The sequence below is a fragment of the Triturus cristatus genome, chromosome 10 (assembly GCF_964204655.1).
Source record: "Triturus cristatus chromosome 10, aTriCri1.1, whole genome shotgun sequence".
NCBI lineage: Eukaryota > Metazoa > Chordata > Amphibia > Caudata > Salamandridae > Triturus > Triturus cristatus.
In genome coordinates, this window is record NC_140593.1 from 202,174,488 (window position 1) to 202,200,090 (window position 25,603).

Consider the following 25,603-nt stretch of genomic DNA (forward strand, 5'->3'; position numbering starts at 1 on the left):
TTGGTGGGCGGCAGGTTACGGGCTGGAATTTTCCATGAGAAATTGCACCTCTATATTAGTGAAAGTCTGAGGCAGATACTGGCACTTGCTTTTTAGTCCGTAGGCGGCACCTGGCCGTTAAGCAGTAAAGCTACTACTTATTCCAGGGAAGACAGATGACAAACTCGAAGGTGGAGAAAGAAAACCGAGAGATAGATATTCTTCTAACAGAATAGCCAAAGAAAAGAGAGTAGCCGATGAGGAAGAGGTCTCAGTGACTCGGAAAAGGAGAAGGGAGTAGATCCGTGACTGCGGAGGTGTGACTTCCAGGCGAAGCCGAGGCACAGACGAGAAGGGAACCTAGATGACCATTGAGTGCAGGCTACATACGACCAAGGTGATGTCAACCCCTTTATTATTAGAGTGTACAACTTAATCTATCGCTTTTCTTTGCAGGTCATATGTAATATGTATTATGTTCTGTGAGTGTGTATGTAGTGACTAAATAAAGTATCCAGTTTGTAGTGAATCAACATGTACTGCGTGTTCTTGTATAAGAGGGTAGCCTATTCTTCTAGTCAGTTGTGACTTGATATGAACAGATGTTAATCCTGATCAGGTAAGTGGTAACTGAATAAGGGAGAAAGGAGCCCCTCGAACTGGGGAACAGGTTGTGCTCAACTAGCAGTCTTTGTGTGATCTGATACATAGTAACACTGGTTCCCTTGTTGTATGTCATGGTAGTTATAGGATGAACTTGTGAAGTCTGCCGTCTGGGCAGGAAGTCCTGGGTCCGTTTGGGACCGCGAGGCTGAGGCTGCCATCTGGGTAGGAAGTCCTGGGTCCGTTTGGGACCGCGAGGCTAAGGCTGCCGTCTGGGCAGGAAGTCCTGGGTCCGTTTGGGACCGCGAGGCTGAGGCTGCCGTCTGGGCAGGAAGTCCTGGGTCCGTTTGGGACCGCGAGGCTGAGGCTGCCGTCTGGGTAGGAAGTCCTGGGTCCGTTTGGGACCGCGAGGCTAAGGCTGCCGTCTGGGCAGGAAGTCCTGGGTCCGTTTGGGACCGCGAGGCTGAGGCTGCCGTCTGGGCAGGAAGTCCTGGGTCCGTTTGGGACCGCGAGGCTGAGGCTGCCGTCTGGGTAGGAAGTCCTGGGTCCGTTTGGGACCGCGAGGCTAAGGCTGCCGTCTGGGCAGGAAGTCCTGGGTCCATTTGGGACCGCGAGGCCGCCACTTGTATTATAAGAGGTCTTGATATATATATATATATATATATATATATATATATATATATATATATATATATATATGTATGTATGTATATATATATATATAGTAGGAATTCCCTGTCCTTAGGTGGTATATATATATATGTGGTTTCTTAGGTGAGGATAGGCCCTAGGGAGGGGGTAACGTTCTGGCTGGGTTATAGAGGCTCTGTTGAGCGGGTTCTATCTGATCCGAAAACCCAAGCAGAACAGCCAGATACACCAGAATCCAGGCACCTGGACTTGGTCCGGTTGGTTCTGGAGCGTGTTGTCAGCCTGGGGATGGAGGATCCTGTCCTTCCTAGGTATTGGCTTTCTCATTCTATTCAGTTGCTGCTTGTGTCTACAATGTGGGCCAGCGATTTGTGGTCTGTGTGCCACATCGTGTATCCCGCCTTCGAATTTTCATTCAAGATCCCGGAAGAAGAAAGAAGAACAAATGATGCTATATGAACAGATTGATGGATTGATGAAAATGGATATTTCATAAGGGTCCGTAGGGGACAAGGAGGGAATGAGGAAATATGAATTTTATGATCAGTTATGTCCCCTATCTTAGACCCCAACGGCTCCATGTACATGCTAGAAGTACATGTATGTTCCCTCCAGTTCCAGTTATGAAGACGCAAATACATGTGCGTCCAACGTCAACATGTCCTCTTTCAGATCCGCCATGAATGGGTCGAATATTCCATTCCTAAGTATGATTGGCCACCGACTTTATATGGTTCACTTTTCTAGTTTTAACAGTTCAGGCGAATAGGCCCTGAATTCTGTCATCAAGCCTTTTTCCTGCTTTTGCCTCTGAAATGCTCCAGCCTGGACCTGCATCCGTGTCCATGAACTTTGTCTTACTCCCTGCGCGGCTAACGGTGCCTGACGCGGCCTGTTGCCTGCCAAAAACTGTATTCAGCCTTCAAGTTATCTGCTCCGCTCCTCATCCCATGCATTCCTGTCTAGTAGTTTAGGTAAACACCCTTCCAGCTACCAAGCAAAGGGCCCGGCCTCGCTGTCTCTATACAAGTAATTCATAGCCCCTGTTACCATGGAAGATTCCTGCCCCCTCGCATCTCATGTATTATTAGGAGTTTTATATCGCGCACGGTTACCCTTGGGCATCCCAGCGCTTGCATTGGGAACCCGTCCTGGTTTTTCCCTGTGAGATAATCCATACTGGGCATCCCCAAGGTGAAAGCCAGGCATCCCGCCGCGGGGGGGCCGTTGTGGAGATTAAGCAAGCTAGTTGCCCAGAGCTGCCTAGTGTGAACTCATGCTTAGAGTAGGCACCGAAGCGAGAATTATCAAGTCCGTGGACAATTGGGCTCCAGACCCTGTAGACACATAGACGCTTGTACATGCACTAACAGTCAGTATAGAATAGATTCCGTCCGAGAGACCTTTCCTTTTGGATAAAACAGTTCCTTAAACAAAGATATTAGATACGATTTGGGATTAGGTTGACCTGACCCCCCAGACTTCTGTCTCCACATGTAGAGCTAAATGTCAATTCCCCTTCACCCTCTAGTTGCACGTCAATCACACGTCATGCGGCTGCGCGCGCATCTCTGCCAAATATTTCTGCTGACACTGCAGGATTCTCTTATGGATCCACCCACTTGTGACATCATTTTAAATGACGTTTCTAGTATACGCCTGTATTTACGCCTATTTTCATTACGTATGTGTATTCTTATCTGTATTATCAGCTGTTACGCCTCCTGCATCTGTCTTAATGCAATGCTTTTCATATATATATTGTTACTTGTCAATAATGTATTGCCTATCCCTTCCTGAACCTTCGTGGTGATGGAATAAGATTGCCTGGTTCGAACCATAATTCCTTTGTAAGGAATAAAGCCCTTTTCAGAACCTCTAATACCACGGATTCTGCCTCTTATTTTGACTGAGTTATTCTTACTAGACTTTACCGCATAAAAAATAGTACAGGTAATTTAAATATTTACCACAGTGCAGTGCGGTGAAGCAATACTTTCCATTTTGTCAGAAAATACCGACTTAGGAGTTTACCCTGCCATGCTTCCCAGGTCCATATGTGATGTGCTGCTCCAGTCCAGGTTTCCAGGAATTCTGGGACCTGTAGTTGTCCACAAACAACTAAACAAAATGGCCCACACATTGACCTGTCAGACCAGCACATCTGGCACTGCATTATTGCCACATAAGCGGGGCCACTGAAATTATGGTCATTGTGCAGCTGTGGCGAGTTCTCCATAAATATAGATTTGCTGCATTTTCCACATAATCCATCATCTGCAGATTTTAACAAAACAACATGTTGTTTCTAGCTTAAATGGTTAAAAAGTTTCTAAAAACGCAGGGGCACATGTTACCGTGCAGTGGAGTGCCTTTTGCCAGGTCACATTTCCGTTTCTTATTGGTATATTTGGGTATTAAACTGGCCCTAATGATGTGCACCCAATGCCCAGACAATGTTAAAAAATGTGAAAGTACAAAATAAAGAAGTGAAGCTATTAACAAATTCACCACATTATGCTGCATAATTTTCCTTTCCTTGCCGAACAATTTACTCAACTCTGCTGCATAATTTGGCCCGCTAATGCTGCAAAATCCCAGTGGCCATGCCTATAAACCAGTCCGACCCTGGGCAGCTGTGAATGAGCAGTTAGCAAATGCATGGCCTCTGCTGTGCACACGCAGAACTGTGGCAGCAGTCTGCAGCTGGGTACATACACCCATCATGGATACGTACAAGGTAGAGCCTGGACTGGCGTGCATCCTGCAACATTGCCCAGATTGCACACATGGTACAGTTTGTTATGTTATGCTATGTTAACAGAAGTTTCTAAAGCGCACGGTCACCGAGAGGTTTCATGGCGCTGACTTTGAGCAGTGTCAAGACGGGGACGGATTACGCAAGGGCTTGGTCGAACAGCCAAGTCTTAAGCCCTTTTCTGAACCCCAACAGGTTGTCATAGGATCGGATCACTAGTGGTAGGCAGTTCCAGAATTTAGGGGCGAGATAGGAGAACCTACACACCCCCCGGCGTTTGAGCTTAAAGGCAGGGATAGTCAATAATTGAAGATTGGCCGACTGTAGGTTGAGGAGCGGGACATGCCTTGCAATCATGCCATTGATAAATATGGGGCTCCTGCAGTGCAGGGCCTTGAAGATTAAGCACCCTGTCTTAAAAACTGTGCGTTGGGCAATGGGGAGCCAGTGAAGTTTAGTTAGCAAGGGTCTGGCAGATTGCCATCTTGGTTGTTTGTGGATTAGTATCACAGCCTGGTTCTGTACCATCTGGACACGTTAGTGGCAGGCCGAGGTAGATGGAGTTAGAGAAGTCGAGACGAGAGAGTACCAGGGCTATTACAACCTGGATGAGTGCGGAGTGGGTCAGCAGGTGGGCAATCTTCCTGATTTTGTGCAGTTGGAAGAAACAGGTAGAGACCACTGCCCCTACTTGTCCTCTGAGCGAGAGATCGGTGTTTATAGTGACCCCAAGGTTTTTCATGGAAGGGGAAGGAGTGGGGGGAGGTCCTAATTCGGTCGGCCAATAGTGTGGGCCCAAGAAATCCGGCTCTTCCCTGGCAAGACTAGTTTGGTCTTGCCCAGATTGAGTTTGAGATGGTTAAGGTTCATCCAGCGCTGGATGTGGAGCATGGTGGCTTGGAATTCATGGATTGAGTCTGGGGAGTTGTCCAAGGTGAAAACAAGCTGGAGATCATCAGCGTAGTTAAAAGTTGTTACCTTCCTGTCTCTTAAGGAGTGAATCAAGGGCAGGAGGTAAAGATTAAACAGGTGTGGAGATAAAGACAAACCCTGTGGGACCCCGCACGTGGTGGCGATCCTAGGGGCAGTAAAGGGGGCAAGTCGTACTGCTTGGGTTCGACCTTCAAGAAAGGACTTGATCCAATTGAAGGCGGAGCCCCGTATGCCGGCCTGTTCGACAGGGTCCATCAGAATTTCATGGTCGACCGTGTCGAACGCGGCCGACAGATCCAGGAGCACCAGAGCCTGAGGGACACCCTTGTCCGCATTTGCTCTCAAGGTGTCCAGAACCGCAAGAATTACTGACTCGTTGGAATGAGCGGGCTGGAAGCCTGCTTGGTGTGGCTCTAGGTGTTCTGACTGTTCTATAAAATTGGATAGACACCTGGCAGTGTGAGCCTCTAGGATCTTAGCCAAGAAGGGGAGAAGAGAAATGGAGCGATAATTAGAAGGATTCAGGGGGTCAGCCCCCAGTTTCTTTAATAGAGGAACCACTATAGTAATCTTGAATGCGCTAGGGACCTTGCCCTGTGAGAGAGACTCGTTTAGGAAGGGTAGCACACTATGTGGTGGGCGGAGAAGGTGTCCCTTAGGATATGAGGGGGCTGCAGTCGTTAGGGAAAAGATCTGTGGGCATATGGCAGGGAAGTGATCCATAGTTCCTGTATTGGTTGTCATATTATCGTGGGGCTCCATACAGATGGTGGTGCTGATGCTCGCTTTAATACTGAAGATTTCATCCATGAAAAAATCATTCAAGGAGTTACATAGATCTTGGGTGGGAGTCTGTTTGGGGAGTATTCTCTCGGCGTTGCAAAGGTCATTGACTATCGAGAAGATTTCCTACGGCTTGTTATGGACGCTAAGTATTCTGGCAGAAAAATAGGCCGCCTTGGCTGCCATCATGGCGTTTTTATACTCTTTGCGAGCCAATGAGTACTGTAGTTTGTCTTCGAGGGAATATCTTAGCCTCCATTTCCTTTCTTTTTGACGGAGCGCAAGTTTTTTCTTTTTTAGTTCAGAAGAAAACCATTTCTGGGCTTCTGCATGGTGAGCATGGGTAAATTTAGTAAGTGGGGCATATGTATTACAAGCAGTTAGTAGCCAAGCAGAGATGATCTCTTCCATAGCATTAACATCCGGGTTAAAAGTGGGTGCTGAGCTGGCCAAGGTATCGACAAATTCCTGTTTATCGAGGGCCGTCCACTTTCTTGTCATGTCGCCCTCAGCCGTGGGAGTCTGGATCTTAAGATTGATTTTTGCTGTAAATTTTATTAAATGATGATCTGACCATATGCATGGTGAGATTGTGGGCACCGTCAATATAAGATTGAAGGACCAGATTTGGTCCACTGTGTGTCCCTTGATATGGGTGGCAGAGGATATATGCTGGATAAAGTTCAGGTTGGAGATCAAGTCAGATAGTTCTGCGGCGAGTGGCCTGCCGAGGGCGTCGTTAAACCAATAATTCAAGTCACCTATGAGTAAGATATTGGTGTAGTTCGTGACGAGATTGGCCATTTGTTCACTCAAGGAAAGAGGAAAGGTAGGCATGTGCTGAGGGGGCGGGTAGATAAGAACACATATGAGGGATCCAGAGCTGGAATCAAGTTTAATGACGATATTCTCTACCGCCGGGAGACCTAGGGGTTTCCTGAGGACCGATTTGCATACAATATGTAGTAATCCTGAGGGAGCGCCGCAAGTATGTCCGGGGTGGAGTTATGGTTTAGCCAGGTTTCTGTAACCAGAAGAACGTCTGGTTTTTCTGACGTAAGCAACAGAAAAATGTCCAATTAGTGTTTGACCAGGGAGCGGGTGTTAAGATAGAGAATGCGTAGGGCAGTGTGTTTTGCTAAGGTGGGACCAGGAGTATGGGAGCGGTGGGGAATGGGGAGTGGGAGATCGGCATGGGATCTTCGTGTTTGAGAGATAACGTTACCGCTGATGCGCTTGTGAACAGCGGGGTCAATGGGGGAGCACAATTGGCCCATCAATCTAAGTTCCTTGGAGGAGTATTTGATAATTTGGCCATAATCCGAGGCCCCTGGGCCTGTCTTGGCGCGGACAGGCGCAGACGGGCTTGCGTTTGGTGCGCCTTCGGCACCCGCTACTTGCGCCTACTGCGCTCCCGCGCTGCGGCGTGCATTTATGCCTAAGCCCGCCTCTGACTCCTCCCCCTCTCGGCCGATTGGCTAAGGCCTAGGGGGGATGGCGAGCAGAGCGACAGGAGTCCTTCAGGAAGGAACAGCTTCAATTTTAAAAAGAGGTATGTTTTAAAAAGGACAATTCAATTTTTACAATTATAAAAGAAATCAGCTGGCACGAGCAGCAGTGGTCCGCGCAGCAACACACAATGCAAAATTGCCCGCTCACGCGTGCTTTATGCCTAAACCCCGCCTCTGCCTCCTCCCCCTCTCAGCCGATTGGCTAAGGCCTAGGGGTGATGGCGAGCAGAGCGACAGGAGTCCGTCAGGAAGGAACCGCTTCAATTTTAAAAAGAGATATGTTTTAAAAAGGACAATTCAATTTTAACAATTTTAAAAGAAATCAGCAGGCGCGAGCAGCAGCAGTCCACGCGGCAACACACAACACAAAATTGCCCGCTTCCACGCTGCGGCGTGCTTTCTGCCTAAACCCCGCCTCTGACTCCTCCCCCTCTTGGCCGATTGGCTAAGGCCTAGGGGTGATGGCGAGCAGAGCAACAGGGGTCCGTCAGGAAGTAACAGCTTCAATTTTAAAAAGAGGTATGTTTTAAAAAGGACAATTCAATTTTAACAATTTTAAAAGAAATTAGCAGGCGCGAGCAGCAGCGGTCCGCACGGCAACACACAACGCAAAACAGTTGGAGCAGGAGTCAGGCGGAGTTAAGAAGTGTAATTGGATTCTGTTGACTGCCCCATGAACAAAATGCTCAGAAAAGGCGTAGGATGCAGCATGCATCATTGTTTGGGTAAGATGCATGGCGCAGTTTTTATATCGCCTCTTGAGGTAGGGGGCAAGTAGAATAGAGTGGTTTGTGTACTGTTCTTGTAGCAATGCCAAGAGGAAGCAGCGGGCCCAGTTAAATGACGTATCCTGTAACACTGTTCAGGAGATGGGCAGGGTGCAGTTTTTAGATAGCTCTTTTTAAGTGGGTCAGACAGAGTAAGGTGCAATTTGTGGACGGCCCCTTGCAGCACTGCCCAGGTGTAGTCTATGTTGAGTTTCATTAAGGTCAACGTCGAGGCACGGGCCTGGTTGCAGTTTGCAAATCTGTCCAGTATCAGCACCGTCAGTGATTGGGCATTGTAGGGAAGCCTTTTACTGGCCTGGGATCAACGCCCTGCGTTTGAACTGTCGGTTGGGTTTATTTGGGGACTTCTTATCAGCGCCATCTTTATTGTGCTGTACGTGTTGGCTATGCCCCTGAATCTTCCGTGCTGGACATTGTATGCACTGATAAGTGTGAGAGGGGGCCGGGGCACACTGGTATCTCCAGAGCCCTGGGTGTGACCTGGGGTGAGCCAGGAGAAGGGGGCTCGGCTGCACGCAGACCCCCTGCAGGCCTCAAGTCCTCGCACAATACTTCTAATCAGTTTAGCTTTGGAAGTGAACCTCTGAATTGCCCCCTCCCTTCTCTTTCATCTCCCACACAAGAGCACCCAGGGAGCGCACTTCCTGAGAGGAGAGACGGCTCATTGGCCTACCATTTTAATCCAGTTCACACCAGATCTGTTCTTGGCCGGGGGCGGCTCCAAATCTGAAACCGGTATCCTTAGAACAATCCAAGAAATATACGATTTCCCTGCAGCCACCTAATGTATGGAGATTCCTCTCTTCACTAATTTGTGGTTCTTTAAGTTAGCAACACAATACTCGCATTAACTTAAAAGTAGAAATCTCCTGGGATATGAATCTGGCCTTTGTGGAGAATGTGTGTGCATCTGAAGACACGGGACAACTCTAGCTAAACCTTGTTGTTCACTTACTCCAATTAACAGTTACCAGAAAAATGCTTTTTTCCCCCCGAATTTCCTATTGACGGCTTCATTTTCTTTACATTGGGAAACCAGAAATTCATCAACTATGATGAATTCCCTACATGCCTTTTTGGGCGGCAAGATAAACCTTCATAAATGCATCCATTGTATTTAAGTCTGCTGAATACAACATGTATCTTTGCCATGGAGTGAACTGGTGATATGTAAACTCTCTTTACCCATAGAAAACAAGGTTTACAGTACACTTCGTCTTCTTTGTAATATCAACTTCTGTACAGTCACAATCCTATGACTCTTGGGGTGAACACATTCCCTTTTGCAGGGTGCTGTACAAATTTGTTGTATTGTCTCCTGATCGTTTTGATGTTGCCTTGGAATGCTGTCTAAAAAGAATCTCCTGCCAGGCCTCCTGCCCTGAGTTTCCAAACACGTCTGTGTAGCTGGGCCTCTGCTGGGCAGTTAGTCATGACTTATGTACTCCCCAGCCCTGCCAGGGGACGCGTCATCATGATGGCTGCACGGGGCCGGCAGTTAATGAATAAGTGGACCTTAGTTAACATATGGCACTCGGCGAAATTTCTAAATAAAATGAATTTACAAAATCTACAAGTTAAAGGTGAAACCCCAGCAGGGCAGATTTAGCTTTCTGAAGTCAATAAGATCAGCAACATGCATTTAGTAATAGACCTAATGTTTACGGCAACGCAAACTAGCGTGAGAGGGGAAGCAAACGCTATAAACCAACAAAGCAATTGGAACACAATGGACAGGGAAGCCTCAGGGACAATGAACGTCTCTAGGTGAGTCAGGTGAGGTTACTAACAGCAATCATCAGAAACGGCCTGAAATTACTGGTGATCAGCGCTATATAGGGGTCACCCTAACGGCCACTTCCAAAGTAAACAAGACAAGCGCGAGCGCAAAAGTGTTGGCAAAAGTGAAAGCATTTCCCTTGCGGGAGCGAGCTGCACCAGGAGCGATAATTGCTAACACATGGCGCCAAAGCTCACTCCAGCAAGGAAATCGCCAAACGTGCACGTGTTGCCATTGAAAGCAATGCAACACGTGCACGTTTTTAGGGCAAAAAGCGAACCGATTCCAAAAGGTCTATTTCCTAAGCAACGCATGCGAGCTGCGTAGGCAAGACCTAAAAAACAGACAGTGAAACTCAGCATACCGCAGACGTGGAAAGTAAGCACAGCGCCGCGTGTGTTATCCTGTTTTTTACCGATACAGGGGCAGATTTACAAGGACTGGCACATCCCTGCATATCAGCAGGGATGTGCCAAGTAAGATGCGTCACGCAAGTTTACCCTTGCGCCACCACAGATGCGCCACATTTACAATGCAGCACATCGTGGCGCATGGATAAACAGATGCGTGATGCATCAGATGACGTATGGGTGGCGCATTGCTGGAGTCATGTCGCAAGAGCGACGCAACTCCAGCAATGCTCAGGGGCTGCCCATATCTAACATGCTGCATCACGCCTTACGCCTGCTTCAAGTAGGCGCAGGGTTTTGACGCAGCGGCATCGGAAAAGTGACTCAGTGAAATCTTGTAGATTTCACTGCGTCACTTTTCCGAGGCTTTTTCCGAGGGAACGCCCACCCTGCATACATTAAACCTGACGCAGGTTTAATGTGACGCAGGGCATAACAATGTGACGCATCTCCCTAGATGCGTCACGTTGTAAATAAGGCGCAACATGGCGCACGGTCTATGTCGCCGCTGCATCACAGAAGTGACGCAACGGCGGCATAAATGTGTTGCAAGGAGCTTGTAAATCTGCCCCACAGAGTGGACTTTTCTGGGCAGCCAGTGGGAACACTTTTAAGCTCTTTTTGATCGTTGTGATTCCCAACGCTTTTATGCTCATTTTAATTGTGTGATCTCTTTGAGGCTTTTAAAAACAATTTATTTGCACCATGCATTTTACCTGCTTGCTGGATCAACTCACTGGCCCGCCGTTGGATTTTTCCTGTTTTAAGCGGAGAGAGTTGGTTCCTCTGGATCTCGTTGATCCAGTTTTGGCTGACCGCCATTTTGAGTGAGGTGACGGTCAAGCCTTTTTGGGGCTCGGCAGGCTATTATAAAAGATGGGTGAAACCCGGGCACGTAGCGGACATGGAAAGTAAACACAGCGCCGCTTGTGTTAGCCTTTTTTCTACCATTACAGAGTGGACATTTCTGGGCAGCTAGTGGGAACGCTTTTAAGCTCTTATTAATTGTTGTGATTCCTAACGCTTTTATTCTCTATTTAATTGTGTGATCTCTTTGAGGCTTTTAAAAACAATATATTTTGCATCGTGCACTTTACCTGCTTGCTGGATCAACTCTATGGTCCGCTGCCGGGTTCTTCCCATTTGATGCAGAGAGAGTTGGTTAGTTTGGATCTCGTTTGATCTACTTCCGGCTTACCGCCATTTTGAGTGAGGTGACGGTCTAGCCTATTTGGGGCTCAGCAGGCTATTATAAAAGATGTTACAGCAAACAAATGATGGACGGAATGCTGACAATGCAAACATTTCCCCAAGTCAAAAGATCTGGGTTAAATCCATTGTTCTTTTGCCCACTACGCCACCCCAGTTTGGACCCAGCCATATGCAAATCAGTCTTGACCCTGTGTCCCATGGGAACAGTCCAGACCGAACTGCCAGGCCAGGTACTCCCTGGACCAGTAACAAGCATCCTGGGACCGGTTTCGGGGTATGTCACCCTTCCTCAGCCAGGCTAGCTTGAATCCAGTGGCACAGTGAGCAAGGGACCCACGTCTGGGCATACCCATCCCACTTAGGGCGAAAAGTGTTACAGCAAACAAATGATGGACGGAATGCTGACAATGCAAATATTCTCCCTCAGTCAAAAGATCTGGGTTAAATCCATCGTTCTTTTTCCCACTATGCAACCCCAGTTTGGACCCAGCCATATGCAAATCAGTCTTGACCCTGTGCCCCATGGGTACAGTCCAAACCGAACTGCCAGGTCCTCCCTGGACCAGAAACAAGCATCTTGGGACCGGTTTCTTGGTATGTCACCCTTGTTCAGCCAGGCTAGCTTGAATCCAGTGGTGCAGTGAGCAAGGAACCCACGTCTGGGCATACCCATCCCACTTATGGTGAAAAGTGTTACAGCAAACAAATGATGGACGGAATGCTGATAATGCAAACATTCTCCCCCAGTCAAAAGATCTGGGTTAAATTCATCATTCTGTTGCCCACTACGCCACCCCAGTTTGTACCCAGACATATGCAAATCAGTCTTGACCTTGTGCCCCATGGGAACAGTCCAGACCAAACTGCCAGGCCAGGTTCTCCCTGGACTGGAAACAAGCATCCTGGGACCGGTTTCAGGGTATGTCAAAGTTCTTCAGCCAGGCTAGCTTAAATCCAGTGGCACAGTGAGCCAGGGACCCACGTCTTGGCATACCCATCCCACTTAGGGCAAAAAGTGTTACAGCAAAAAAATGATGGACGGAATGCTGACAATGCAAACTTTCTCCCCCAGTCAAAAGATCTGGGTTAAATCCATCATTCTTTTGCCCACTAAGCCACCCCAGTTTGGACCCAGCCATGTGCAAATAAGTCTTGACCCTGTGCTCCATGGGAACAGTCCAGACCGAACTGCCAGGCCAGGTCCTCCCTGGACCGGAAACAAGCATCCTGGGATCGGTTTCATTTTATGTCACCCTTCTTTAGCCAGGCTCGCTTGAACCCAGTGGCGCAGTGAGCAAGGGACCCACGTCTGGGCATACCCATCCCACTTAGGGCGAAAAGTTTTACAGCAAACAAATGATGGACGGTGTTAGATTTGGGTGTCTCTAGTTGGCATAGGTAGGTACCTGTGACAAATAGGGACCCTTGCGTCTAGTCAGGGTAAGGGGGTACACTCCTAAAATAACCCCTGCTCAACCCCTTGGTAGCTTGGCACAAGCAGACAGGCTTATCTCAGAGACAGTGTGTAAAGCATTTGTGAACACATACAGTAATCAAGTGACAACACTACAGATGGACACCTCACAAGTTTTATATCAAAAATAAGTATTCTTTATATAGACTTTTCACAGGACACGCTTCCCGGAGATGCGGCGGCGTCTGCTGCGACGTTGATCCTCTCCCCTGGCGATGCGAGACGCTTCGGTAGAGGTGCGATGACTCAACGATTCTTCTGCGATACGCTTCCCGGTGATGTGGCGGCGTCGGCTGCGATGTCGATCCTCTAGTCCGGCGATACGAGGCGCTTCATGTTGTGAAGCGGCAGCGGCAGTTCGGCGACATGCTTCTCGTTCATGAGTCGCGCTTCCAGCTCCTTGCGGCACGCAGTCCCTCAGAAAGCCTCGCAAAACAGCAGGCACTTCAAAAGAACTCTTGGGGAGCTGGTGGGTGAAGTCTGTTGTCCCTGAGACTTCAGCAGGAGGCAAGCTCTTTTCCAAGCCCTTGGAGATCCTTCATAAGTTGAATAAAGTGCACACAAAGTCCTTTCTCCTTTCTTTGGCATTCAGGCAACCACTGCAGGCCAATCCTTCAAGGTTAGGGATAGTCTCTCCTCAGTCTCTCTGGTTCCGCTCCTCAGCAAAGGCTTCTTCTTGTTTCCCGAAGTGATCTAAAGTTCTGGGGTCTGGGTCCCCCTTTTTATACACAGTCTCTCTTTGTTCTCTGAAGGCAGAGAGGCCTTTGACTAGTCCAAACCAGTTCTGGTCAGTCCTGGAGCACTTTGTTGACAAGACTCCTTCTTTTCTTTGACAGTGTAGGCCAGGGCCATCAGACGCACCACAGGAGGTGGAGCCAGTATTGTGGAGGGAAAGCACAGCCCTATTCAGGTCCCATGTGCAACTCCTCCCACCCATCTACATGGAGATCTCTCTATTCAGCCCTGGATGGTTAGACAAGAAAATACCTACTTTCTAAAAGTGGTATTTTCAAACACAGAATGTTAAAACCAACTTCACTGAAAGATGTATTTTATCATTCTGAATTCATGCATACTAAACTCGGATTCCTACCATGTTCCCTGAGTCAGTTAGGATTATAGGATGTAATAATCAAACCACCCATTCTGGTCTATGGGGAACAGGTAGCCTTGCAATAGTGAAAACGAATATGGCTGTAATTCACTATTAGGATATGCCACATACACCAGGGCATGTCCTACCTTATACTTACAATGCACCCTGCCCTTGGGCCTACCACAGGGGTGACTAATATGCATAAAAGGGAAGGTTTAGGGACTGGCAAGTGGGTGCACTTGCCCAGTCAGCATGGCAGTACCAGATTGCCCACAGGCTCTGCAATGGCAGACCTGAGGTACACTTTAACAGGCTGCTTCTGTGGGTGGCACAATCAGTGCTGCAAGCCCACCAGCAGCATTTGGATTACCTGCCCTGGGCACTCCTGGTGCACTGTACTAGGGTCTGACAAGTAAACCAAATCAGCCAATCACGGAATCACTAATCCACACACCAATTTACAATAGAGAACATATGCACTTTAGCATTGGTCAGCAGTGGTAAAGTGCCCAGAGTTATAAAATAGCCAACACCAGGTCAGAACAAATATAGGAGGAAGGCAAAAAGTTCAGGGATGACCCTGCAAAAAGGGCCAAGTCCAACACAACCCCCTTCCAGCCAAAACGCAGGGTAGACCAATCACTACCTTGATGGGCTTCCCTGCTTTGGGCAATAGAACATGGGCCTGACCCACAACTGCAGGGGCATACTCCAGTTCTACGCCAATCTGAACCTATTGGAATCCCTCTGTCCATACTCTCAGGGCCCACCAAGCTAATCCCTGGGGAACCCTTCTCCTCACCTGTGGACACCACTTGTGCAGCACCTAACCTTAACTTGCTCACAGGTGTGTCCCGACAGACAGCAAGCCACAGTGGCCACTGACAGTAGTCAGTGATGAGACCCAGGCCTTATGCCTCTCAGGGTTCTCAAACCTCTGTGGTGTCATAGAGTGGGGGGCAGTAGCCCCAGGTGCTTGGCACCCTTTGCCCACTCTCCCTTCTGTCAGGTCAGGTATGACATCGTGACACTGACCCACCAGCCCCGGGGCCTGTACCTGGCGGCTGGACAGGAGACTGGGGTGGGCTTTCCCACACCTGGTCATCCTCCTTCTCATTGGGGCTCTGTACCCTCCCAGCTAGAGTGGCACCCCCTTCTGGAATTGCCAAGGCACCTGTGGCATGTGTCCTGCTCAATTCACCCACCAGTTCAGGGGTTCTATCCTGCAACTAGGCTTCCAGGTCAGGGGGGACACCCTGAACTTGGCCCTCCAACCTAGGGTCTAAACCCTCCAGCTGAACCAGGGTCAGAGGCGAGGACTCCCTCCCTCTGCACCCCCTTCCAGAGAACTGCACCCTCCCAACTGGAGTGGTACCCCTAGAAGCTACATCAGTCAGGACACCGATTACAGTTGCCCCTTCCTCCAGGTCAGACAACACCTGAACCCGGCAAAATTGTTTTTGTGACCACAGAATGGATGGTGTCAAATACCTGCATTCAAATTTTATGTTTTGGCAGCAAAAGCCATTCAAAATGTCTAATTTTGTTTTATTTGTCTGCACAATATTGTTAATTAGTGCTGCGCTGTGTGAAGTTTGTACTGCAAATGTGTGAGTGTGACTGTTTAATTGTCTGTAGTCTATGACTAAGTAATAAGAATGGTCTGGTTTTGCTACCGGAAACAAAGGATAGTTCATTGGTGAGATGCAAGGCTCAATTATGCCTTGATAGTCATGTTGTGTTTGAATTTCTCTATCTGGACGTTTAGCAACATGTTTAATGGGATATTGTGGTTGCACTTGCAGGCTGAACCCTTTGGGTATTATATGATGAGGTGAATCTTCAATGCAGCCCACATGGTTATGATATAATGGCGGGGCTTGTGCAAGGGTCTGTTGGCTCAGTAGACTAATGCATCCACTGCAGGGGTCTGTGTTCGACCACATGGTCACAGCTTCAAATCCCAGTGGGTCCACTCAGCCTCTCAACCTTTCTGAGGTCGATAAAATCAGTACCATTGAGTTAGGTACCAATAAACATCTGTTATTCAGCACCAAGATGCCCTATTGGTGGAGAACATGCGCTTTACAACTACACATGTTGTTTTAAGGGCCTACTCCTCGGCATACACTTCTTTAACTGCTTCACGAACAAGGATGGAGAAGGATGGTAATATCACATTTTCTCCTGTTGGGACTGTTTGTACATACTCAGTTGGTCAATGTTTTGTGTCCAAGAAAATGCCATAGCCCAAATTTTTCGTTTTCCCAAGAGAGAACTTTAATGTTAAGGGGTACATCACCCTCAATTTGGAGTTGCAAATGATCAAATCTGCCTGGAGAACTAACTCCCTGTTCTGGTGTTTCTACCTGAACAAACTCAATAGTTGCTCTTGCCATCATAAATAAGGGTGGGCGTAGTGGGCATAGTGGGGCTACGTGAAGCAGCGCGTAGTGTGCCCAAATCTACGCACACTACGTGCTCTGCGTAGCCCCACTACGCGCCACCCGCCTCCCGCCCACCCTCCTTTTAAAACATACCCTGAATTTATACTAAATAAAAGTAAAGACACTTACCTGAACCGTGGCGTCTCCGGGGCTCCCTCTTCCTGGTTTCCAACTTCTTGCGAGAAATGCGCATGCGCGGACGCCCGCTTCATGCGCATTTCTTGCGAGAAATGCGCATGCGCGGGCGTCCGCGCATGCGCATTTGTCAGAAGAAGTTGGAAACCAGGAAGAGGGAGCCCCGGAGACGCCGCGCTTCAGGTAAGTGTCTTTACTTTTATTTAATTTACAATTAGGGTATGTTTTAAAAGGAGGGCGGGCGGGAGGTGGGTGGTGGGTGGCAGGCAGCTACGCTTCGCCCTGGCGTGTGCGTAGTGCTGCCTGCTTCGCCTACTTCGAAAACTTGGAAGCAGGCAGCGCTACGTACACTACGTGGGCGAAGCGTAGTGTCACGCCCAGGGTTAATCATAAACTCTGGAAGATTCTGGTGAACTTTCGTGACCTCTGCCACGCTGTCTAGCAGAGTCAGAGCCCACCCCTTATTTAGAAGCAGAGTCTTCAGTATGTATGGCATATTTAAGTGCAATACCAGCCACTTTCTTCTTGAACTGAGGCTTTTGTTGTTGAAGTTTTATGTCATGAATGCATTGTGAGTCCTTCTTTAGTTTCATGCACTCCTCTGGCGTGCGCTCTAATCGTTCTCCTCTTGCCCAGTGTTTTTCAGATGATTCCTGAAAGGACTAAGAAGTTTGTGTATCTGTATACTGATACTTATCCATCTGTTTTATAGTTTCACAGTTACACAAATTTTAGGGCTTTGTAGTGGATTCCTGTGGAGGTGATCCACCCCATGAATTAACTTTATCTTACTATCCCAGCATTTTTAGAAGTCTCTGGTGCCTGTCTCTGGGTATCCTTTTCAGAATTGTCCTTCAATTGAGATTTGTTTGGCCTGGCCACCAAATTATCTTGACTTAAATCTGTGTAGGATTCAGCAATAATTTTGGGTAGTTTGTGCTCTTGGTCTGCCCATGCGACCTGCATGAGGCATTGACGTACTGCTAATGCTGCTGCTTCCCCTTTAATATTACTTGCAATTATCGAGGCTACTGTGGCACAGTTGCCTATCAGTTTCATCCCCAAATCCAGTGCAGGAACCACCCCTTATTTATTTTAAACCTGCTGGAGCACATCAGGCAGAACAGCTATAGATGGTGTACCATGTTTGATGGTACAGATTGCAGCAAATACTGTGCCCCATGTGGCACATTCTTCTACCGGGGTAACCATCCCTAAAGATAGCCAAACTGTGAGAATTCTGTGTTTATCTTAGGGTCCCATATGTGGAAAAACTGCTTCAAGCTGAAGGAAGGGGCCCACAAAGGGCCACCTGGGCCACCACGGACCACCTCTCAGCCTTCCGTACCAAATTAAGAGTCAAGGAGACAGTGGAGAATATACACCAATAACTATTTATTCATATACGCACAGAGCAGGGCCCTGTCTGCACAGTCTCGAGAGGGAACTAACAGCAAGCATAGAGATACATTATGTACATTTCATGGTTAGATAAGAACATGCCCACAGTGGAATTTTCCAGGCATATGTAACTGGACAGTGAAAGACACAAAAAAAGGTTTCTGTTCTCGTATCTTGCACAACTCCGCACAGTCCAAGGCCGATTCACCCCGAGCTGCGATCAAACTACAGACAGGTGGGAGAGGGCCTTTTTCTAGTGAGAAAGCTATCCGCTGGCACTAACAATCTTTATTGCAGAAACGAAACTTAGCAAAGGGAATTTCTCAGAACTGAAATAAATTAGTTTCGATCAGCATACAAAATGCAGTCTAAAAGAAAATGGTGCAGCAAATGCTAACTAAGACATGGCATTGCATGAGCATCAACAGGCCTAATTTAACAAAGAGCATTTGTTTTTTGGTCTATCCAGAACTGAATTTTCTTCTGTCTGGTGGGAACCTTACCCATATTTGCATTAATAGTGACTGGAATAATTGCTGGCATTGATAAATGCAGTTGTGCAGCTTTAGCAGCCCTCGCTGTTTTTTTGCTATTGTTTTCATAATGGACTGTCATACATCTGTATAATCTAACTAGACCTGTATAATCTAACTAGACCTGTGCGCAGCTCTCCTGAAGTGAGTGCTGCTAATTGTGGATATGATGTGTAGCTGGCTAAGACTGACATGTTGCCCTGTTATTGCTGAGGGGACCCTGTCTGACATTTTCTAGTGGCTGTGGTAGGGCACCTTGGAACGAATTTGTGTGTTTTTTAAATGTAAGTACAAATCTTCATAAGCTCCGTAATTGTGAGGAATTACTGCTTCAGTGTATGTGTAAACATTTCTAGTGTTGACGTCTGCTGCCAAAAATGTTACTCATGAATAGCTCACCTCTGTTTTATATGCTTTGTGGGCCTCTACCACAAAGATAACATCCTCCCGCAAGAGTGAGCCGATAGAGTTGTAACATCAGTGTTACTACATGTCTGCAGTTTAGTGGTACAATCACTAGTGCTGTGTTAGCCATTTAAAAGATGGAATTTAGAGAAGGTAAACTATAGTGGGGTGATCCTATGAAAGGTTCAAGCCTGGACACATACAGATAGAAATAGGGGTGCCTTATTTTAGATGAGAAGGATGTTTCCCTAACACCACGGATGTCTCTGTTAAAGGTGACTAGGGGCTTTGGGCACATGTATGAAAACTACTCAGGAGACCCATTGAATAAGTATCTGACCTATAATGTTGGTGGTGCCAGGTTGTACGGCTCCTACTAATTTAATGAGACTGTGCATTTGGGCAGCATTAGTGTCAAAATCAAGTGGAATATGTACACTCATACCATTGATGGAGCGGGTAATACAACATTTTGCATACCCCCCTATTCTGCATGAGATCACTAATTGAATAATCTATTAACTATAATATTTTATTAAATGAGTTTTGCATGTTTTATTTATCAACATTACTTAGTATATGTAATAAATAGAATACTGCATGGTATATGTTGCTTTTGTGATGTCTCTGTAATGTTGCCCGAGAAGACAACGTAAAGGGTGAATATAAACGCTTTAAATGTCGCTATACGCTAGATAAATACAAGCACATAGAAGGATTAGTAAGGGGTTAACATTAGATTTATTATTTCTATGCATTAATTACTCTTTTGTGTTTGTGTCGCTTAAGTTGGCATTTGGGCCTAAATAAAATGGCCGCCGACGCGACACGACGATGTGGCCACTGTCCCACGAGGCGCGGAGCGAACAGCCCATGTGCGACAAAGAGGACTGCAGCCTCTGCATGACCCGTAACCCACTGTACTAAGGCAAGGCCACGGTGGAACAACAGCCAAAGTGACAAGACAATGGACGTTTACAAAAAAACGGAATGGACTGAACTTGTGACCTCACCCCTTAAACTGTGCTAAACCCCATCGGACGATCTCAACCACCAAATCACGACTGTACGAAATTATCAAAATGTAACTATTACTGTGATTTTATTATAAAAGTACATGGTAGACTAGAGACCGATGACCACGACAGTGACGCTACGCGAACTCTATTACTTAGGGTGACTGCTGCGTTCCTGAATCCTAAATGGTCCGGATGCTGCCCAATTACCTGATGACTGCGAACTTTTCCTAATTCTATGGGCATTGACAGATGCTTGCACGTTTTGGTCTTTACTGATCTTGGAGACTGTGGCGTGCTGAGCACAGAACTTGAACATTAATCTGTTTTGACGAATGACGACAGACTTAGAGGACTCCAGATAGTCAGAATAGGTAAATATGATGTTCTGTGATTTAATTGAAAATTTTATATAAACTCTCCAAATGCAAATTTAACCTTGCTAAGAAATTTTAGATAAACAGATATTAATTAACAAAGAATGAGTTTGTGGTTTATTGAGAAGGGTAAGATCCTAATCTTAAAATGTGTTTTAGCTGGTTCTAGATCACCATCAACCAATCCAACTATTCGGTCCATTGGCCATGTGGGAGGAGTGCCTTGATGTTTAGGATTGAGATCTGTAGGTGGAAGGGATATTGATGTATAATCTGTAAATTAACTTTTCTTTCCCTATAGGTTAATTGGCATTCCCCTCACATGTAGAGCGCTTGAATCGCTCATCCTCCGACTGTGTGCAGACCGGTGAATGGTCAGTGTGAGTGTTGGTGATATGGGCCCCACCAATGACTGCATGTGCGAATGAGCTAGTGTGACGTCGGGTCTGTGACGCAGGGAGGATATCGGTACGGGTTTGCTTTCCCCGTTACCAAGGTTTCTGCGCTCCATCAGTTTTTCTGGTAGCAGGATGATGGTTTTATTGTTTTGGTTTGGTGATTATTGCTTGTAAATTGCTTATTGATTATTGATTAGTATTGGTTTATGTATTAACACTCTATGTTGAGTCACGTCGAGTTCTATGTTGTTTGATGGCTTCTGGGATGTAGGAAGTTTGAAGTTTGTAACGGTTCCGTAGTAGAGCAGAGGTGAAGCGCTGCTCTCAGGAAAGACGGAATTGTTGTTGCCCTGTAGGTACACAGGGGAAAACGTGTGACGATCGGAGTTGCACAATGCATTGTCTGGGTTCGATTCGGTAGCATCGTCATGTGTTGCCATTAGGGTCATTTTCTGTATGAGAGAAGTGTATGGTAGCGAAGGTCACCTGTGAAATTTTGGTCTTAGGTACCAGGAGTCCAGAAAAGGAGCTCTGATAACGCTTATCACTGGAAAGGTAATAGGTGTTCCCTAAGCTTGTTAGAAGGATAAAGTAGAGGGAAGTGCTACTTTATTAACGTGTGTCATAATTCTGTAGTAGGACAGACTGTTCGCTGTTCTCGGGAAAGACAGAATTCTGTGTGAATGTACTACATTTTCCGTGTGAAAGTGCGTGAATGAAATAGCATTCAGGTTAATTGTGAAACTCTGGTTTTATTTCTCAGGAGCATTACGTCTCCAACAAGGTGTCTTAATTCTGGAGAAACGGTTAGCTGATGCTTGCTTGAAGGGTACGGTAGAGGGATGTGCTACTTTATCAACGAAAGTAACAATTCTGTAGCAGGGCAGAGGTAAGCGCTGCTCTCGAGAAAGATTTTTATGTTGTTACTAACAGCATTGTAAATCAGAAAGACTTAAGAAAAGTTACCGATACATTTTGTAAAGGAGGGGTCGGCAGGAGCAGAAGCAGGAGCTACGACAGCGAGAAAAGCTGACGTCAGAAAGACCGCACTGGGATTGGCTAGTCAGTAAGAAACGCCCCTGATTGGTGTGTTAGTGTATGCCGCGCTAGGAGTGGAGAATTACAAGGTGACATAGACGCTGCTGATTGGTGCGTAAGTGTGAGACGTGCTGGGATTGGTGAATTGCAGAAGTGACATAGACGCTCCGATTGGTGCGTTAGTGTGAGTCGCGCTACGATTGGTTAAAACAACAGAATAGTTGTAAGGGAAGACTAGCGATACACGAAAGACAAAAATTATGTATTACGATCCACCAGAAAAAGTCCAGGTTTGGAAAAAATAAGAAATTATTTAAAAAGGACAAACCGATTGTAACTAGGGAAGGGCAGTTGCTTCCCCCACCGAAAACACCCGCATCCGTTATGGTTGCGAAATATGGATATCATACTTGTATTTGGTTGGACAATTGGGCGAAGTACACAAAAGATGATGGAGTTTTGGCATTTCCAGAGCATGGTTCATTTAATTTAGCGGTTATGAGAAATTTGAGAGAAAGAATGATGAATTTAGAACCGAGACCTAGACCAACACAGTTTGAAGCATTGACGGAATGGGAAGATGAGATGCATGACAGAGAAAGACAGAGGAGTGGCGGAAGATATAGGTACATGTTTGGTAGATCACATGGACAGGAGAATCATGATGACAGAATGAGGAGATGGCGAAGTGCAAGTATGGCTGATGGTTTGTTTCCTGTGAGACATGTAGAAGAAAATAGTGGTAGAAAATGTACGGAAAAGAGATATAATATAGAATCAGGAGGGTATTGAGTGAATGAATCGGTGGATGATGTTCTTGATGACATGTTTTATAAAAATCCACCCCTGTATCAACCAGATTCTGACATGTTGACATCAAGTGCCCCAATGAGAGAGACTTTACGAATCATTAAGACTGAACCAGTACCCCAAGAGTTAGGGAAAAATAATTCTTTCAGAGAGATAGAGAGAAACAGGATAATAAGGTAAGTAGTGAAAATTCAGCAGAATTAGCAAAAACATCCTTGGAATTAACAGAAAAGATTAGGGAGTTAACTAAAAACTTAGAAGCCGTAACTGTTCCCGTAACCATAGGTCCAGTAATGCCTATTTTCGATAAACAGAAAGATAATGAACACTGTCTAACGGTCCCTTATAACAGTAATAAACAGACAGAAAGGTCAAGGATAAATTCAGAAGAGAACCCATGGAGACAAACAGTAAGTACATCAGAACAGAGTACGCCTAAAAATTTGATAGCAAATTCAGGTTTGGTTGAAAGACTAATAATGACTACAGATCCCATATCAGAGACCCCAAGAGACTTAGAACGAGGTAATGAGGAAAAACCAGAAGGTCCTACTTCAGAAGAATTAAGTGAATGGCTAAGGAGTCTACAGAGAAAAGACAGAGAATCTCAATCTATAGATGTGGCCAAATTAAGGATGGTTTTGGAAGAATTAATAGTAGGGACTATCCCCACAGAAAAATTAAAATCTTATCAGGATGAAGAATTACTATTTTTGTGCAAAAGTATAACCTGGAGAGCAAAGAACCTACACGAAAGATTAGAGGAAGTAGCAAATGAAATGGTTATGGACATTGAAAAGGTAAAGGCTTTACAAAAACCATATCGAGTAGATTTTACGGAGAAAGATATTGAAAATGTGAACACCACAGGACGAATAATCCAGATTAAAGATATAACCATTTTGTTGAGAAAATGGGGAGATGTGGATAAATTGAGAAGTAAGTGGTTTAGAAAACAAGATGATGCCTCAGAAAAAACATTTGCAGCTTTCCCTGTAAGAGAAAAAGAAAAGATAGTGACAGAATGCCCTATGAGAGAAATTCCAGAAGGAGTATATGTACATGTTCCCTGGACTAGGCAAGATATTTTGTCATTTACAAATGATTTCCCTCGACTATGCGAGAAGCCAGTCGAGTGGTATAGACAAGTGGACAGATTTGTAAAATTATCAAAAGTTTTGTGGATTGATTTAAACAGCCTTTTTGACATAATAGTACCAGCAGATTTGTGAACAGAGTGTAAAATAGTAATAGACTGGCCTACAAAAGAATACCCTAGAGATCCAAAGACAGGAGCCCCTGATCCAGAGGTGATGAAGAAATATGAACAAGTAATGACCTTTTTGAAAAAAAAAGTACATCCTAAAGAGACTGATTGGGTAAAAATAGACTGAACTTATCAAGAAGCTAAGGAGTCAGTGCATGCATATTATGAAAGGTTAATTCTTGCCTTTAAGCAATTTAGTGGTGACGAAAATTTGAGCGAAAAGGATTTATGTCATTTTGTATACAGATTTGTATATGGACTACGTCCTGAAATTAGTAAAATGGTTAAGCAGCACACAGTGGATTGGCAAAACAAGTAAATAGATGAAGTATTAAGACATGCAAAGTATTTTAGTGATGAAATTGAGGCCAAGCAGCGTAAATTAAAAGAAAAGGCTATGTGGGCACAAGTAAAAGTGGCAGAGAGACAGGAAGCACAATTGATTGAACAAGCAAATAATGCAGGACCAAAACCTAGATTTAATAATGGAAAAGGAAAGGGACAGTTTAATATTGAAGAAGCCAAAAAGAAATGGCCAAAGGGACAGTTTAATATTGAAGAAGCCAAAAAGAAATGGCCATGTCATAATTGCGGAAGAATAGGGCACTGGAAATCCGAGTGTAATTTTCCCCCAAATACTAATGGTGATAATACATAATTGAATCCGCAGGTGCAGAAAGAGGTGAGTGGTCAACCGCAGTGACAGCAACAGGTTGTTACCCAACAGAATCAGGTGCCAAAGCCGCCTGTTCCATAGAGCGTAAATTCACAGAAATACAGTAATGAGACAGGATTCTACAACGAAGAACAGGTAAGTAAGCTGCCGCGCGCTAGCGCTGTTTCGCAGTATTGGCTACAACGCGATGAGAGTGAGTCAGAAGAAGGTTATTGACGGCGCCGAAGGGAGGAAGAAGAGTGCGTACTTGGCGCAACTCTAGAAGTAGACCAGACAGGCCCTTTTGTAGATGGAAAGGTAAATGATGAAAATATTACTTTCCTGGTAGATACTGGTGCTACTCGATCAACTCTTAGGTCAGCTGATGTTAAGAATCTTCCTCTCTCGGATGAAACAATCCAAGTGGTTGGAGTATCCAACAGACAGATCAAAACATATCTCACAGAACCAGTAAAGGTCAATATAGGGAAATTTTCCGAAATGCACCGCTTTGTCGTGTGTGATTCAAGTCCTGTAAACCTATTAGGACGAGACCTGTTGTGCAAGATGAATTGCACCATATTTTGTACCCCCGATTGTATAGCATTTGAGACCCCTGATGAAGAGCAATTGTATAAAATGACTATGGCAAATATGGAAACTGAGGTTACTGAAGCCTATGCTATATTCAACCCAGACAAATTACCAAAAGAATTAAAACAGACAGTGAAAGCAGAAGTCTGGGATTTCACAGGAGAAGATGTAGGATTGATGAGAAACGTGGATCCCGTAAAAGTAACGGTGAAAGAAGGAATAAGCTACCCAAATGTTCCTCAATATAAATTGACACCTGAAATAATTGACGGAGTAACCCCCATAATCGAGAAAATAATTAAACAAGGAACTTTGAGAGAAATAATGAGTAGTCCATGTAATTCACCAATCATGGGACTGAAAAAGCCTAATGGAAAGTTCAGGATAGTGTAGGATTTGAGAAAGATAAACAAAATTGTAGTGTCGTGCTGTCCTATTGTACCAAATCCATCTGTGATTTTGTATCAGATTCCTCATGATGCAGAATGGTACACAGTAATTGACTTATGTCACGCTTTCTTTTCCATCCCGTTGCACCATGTTAGCCAA

The 25,603-nt window shown here is 45.7% G+C and overlaps 1 long non-coding RNA gene across 1 annotated transcript in view; it reads left to right on the plus strand.

The window, feature by feature from the left end:
* The first annotated feature begins 7,547 nt into the window (after nucleotides 1-7,547).
* The window catches only part of LOC146789210 (uncharacterized), a 58,622-nt gene continuing 40,566 nt past the window's right edge, over nucleotides 7,548-25,603 (plus strand). The window contains exon 1 of the long non-coding RNA XR_014970037.1: nucleotides 7,548-7,737. This is a non-coding gene — a long non-coding RNA (uncharacterized LOC146789210). The remainder of the gene's footprint in view (nucleotides 7,738-25,603) is intronic.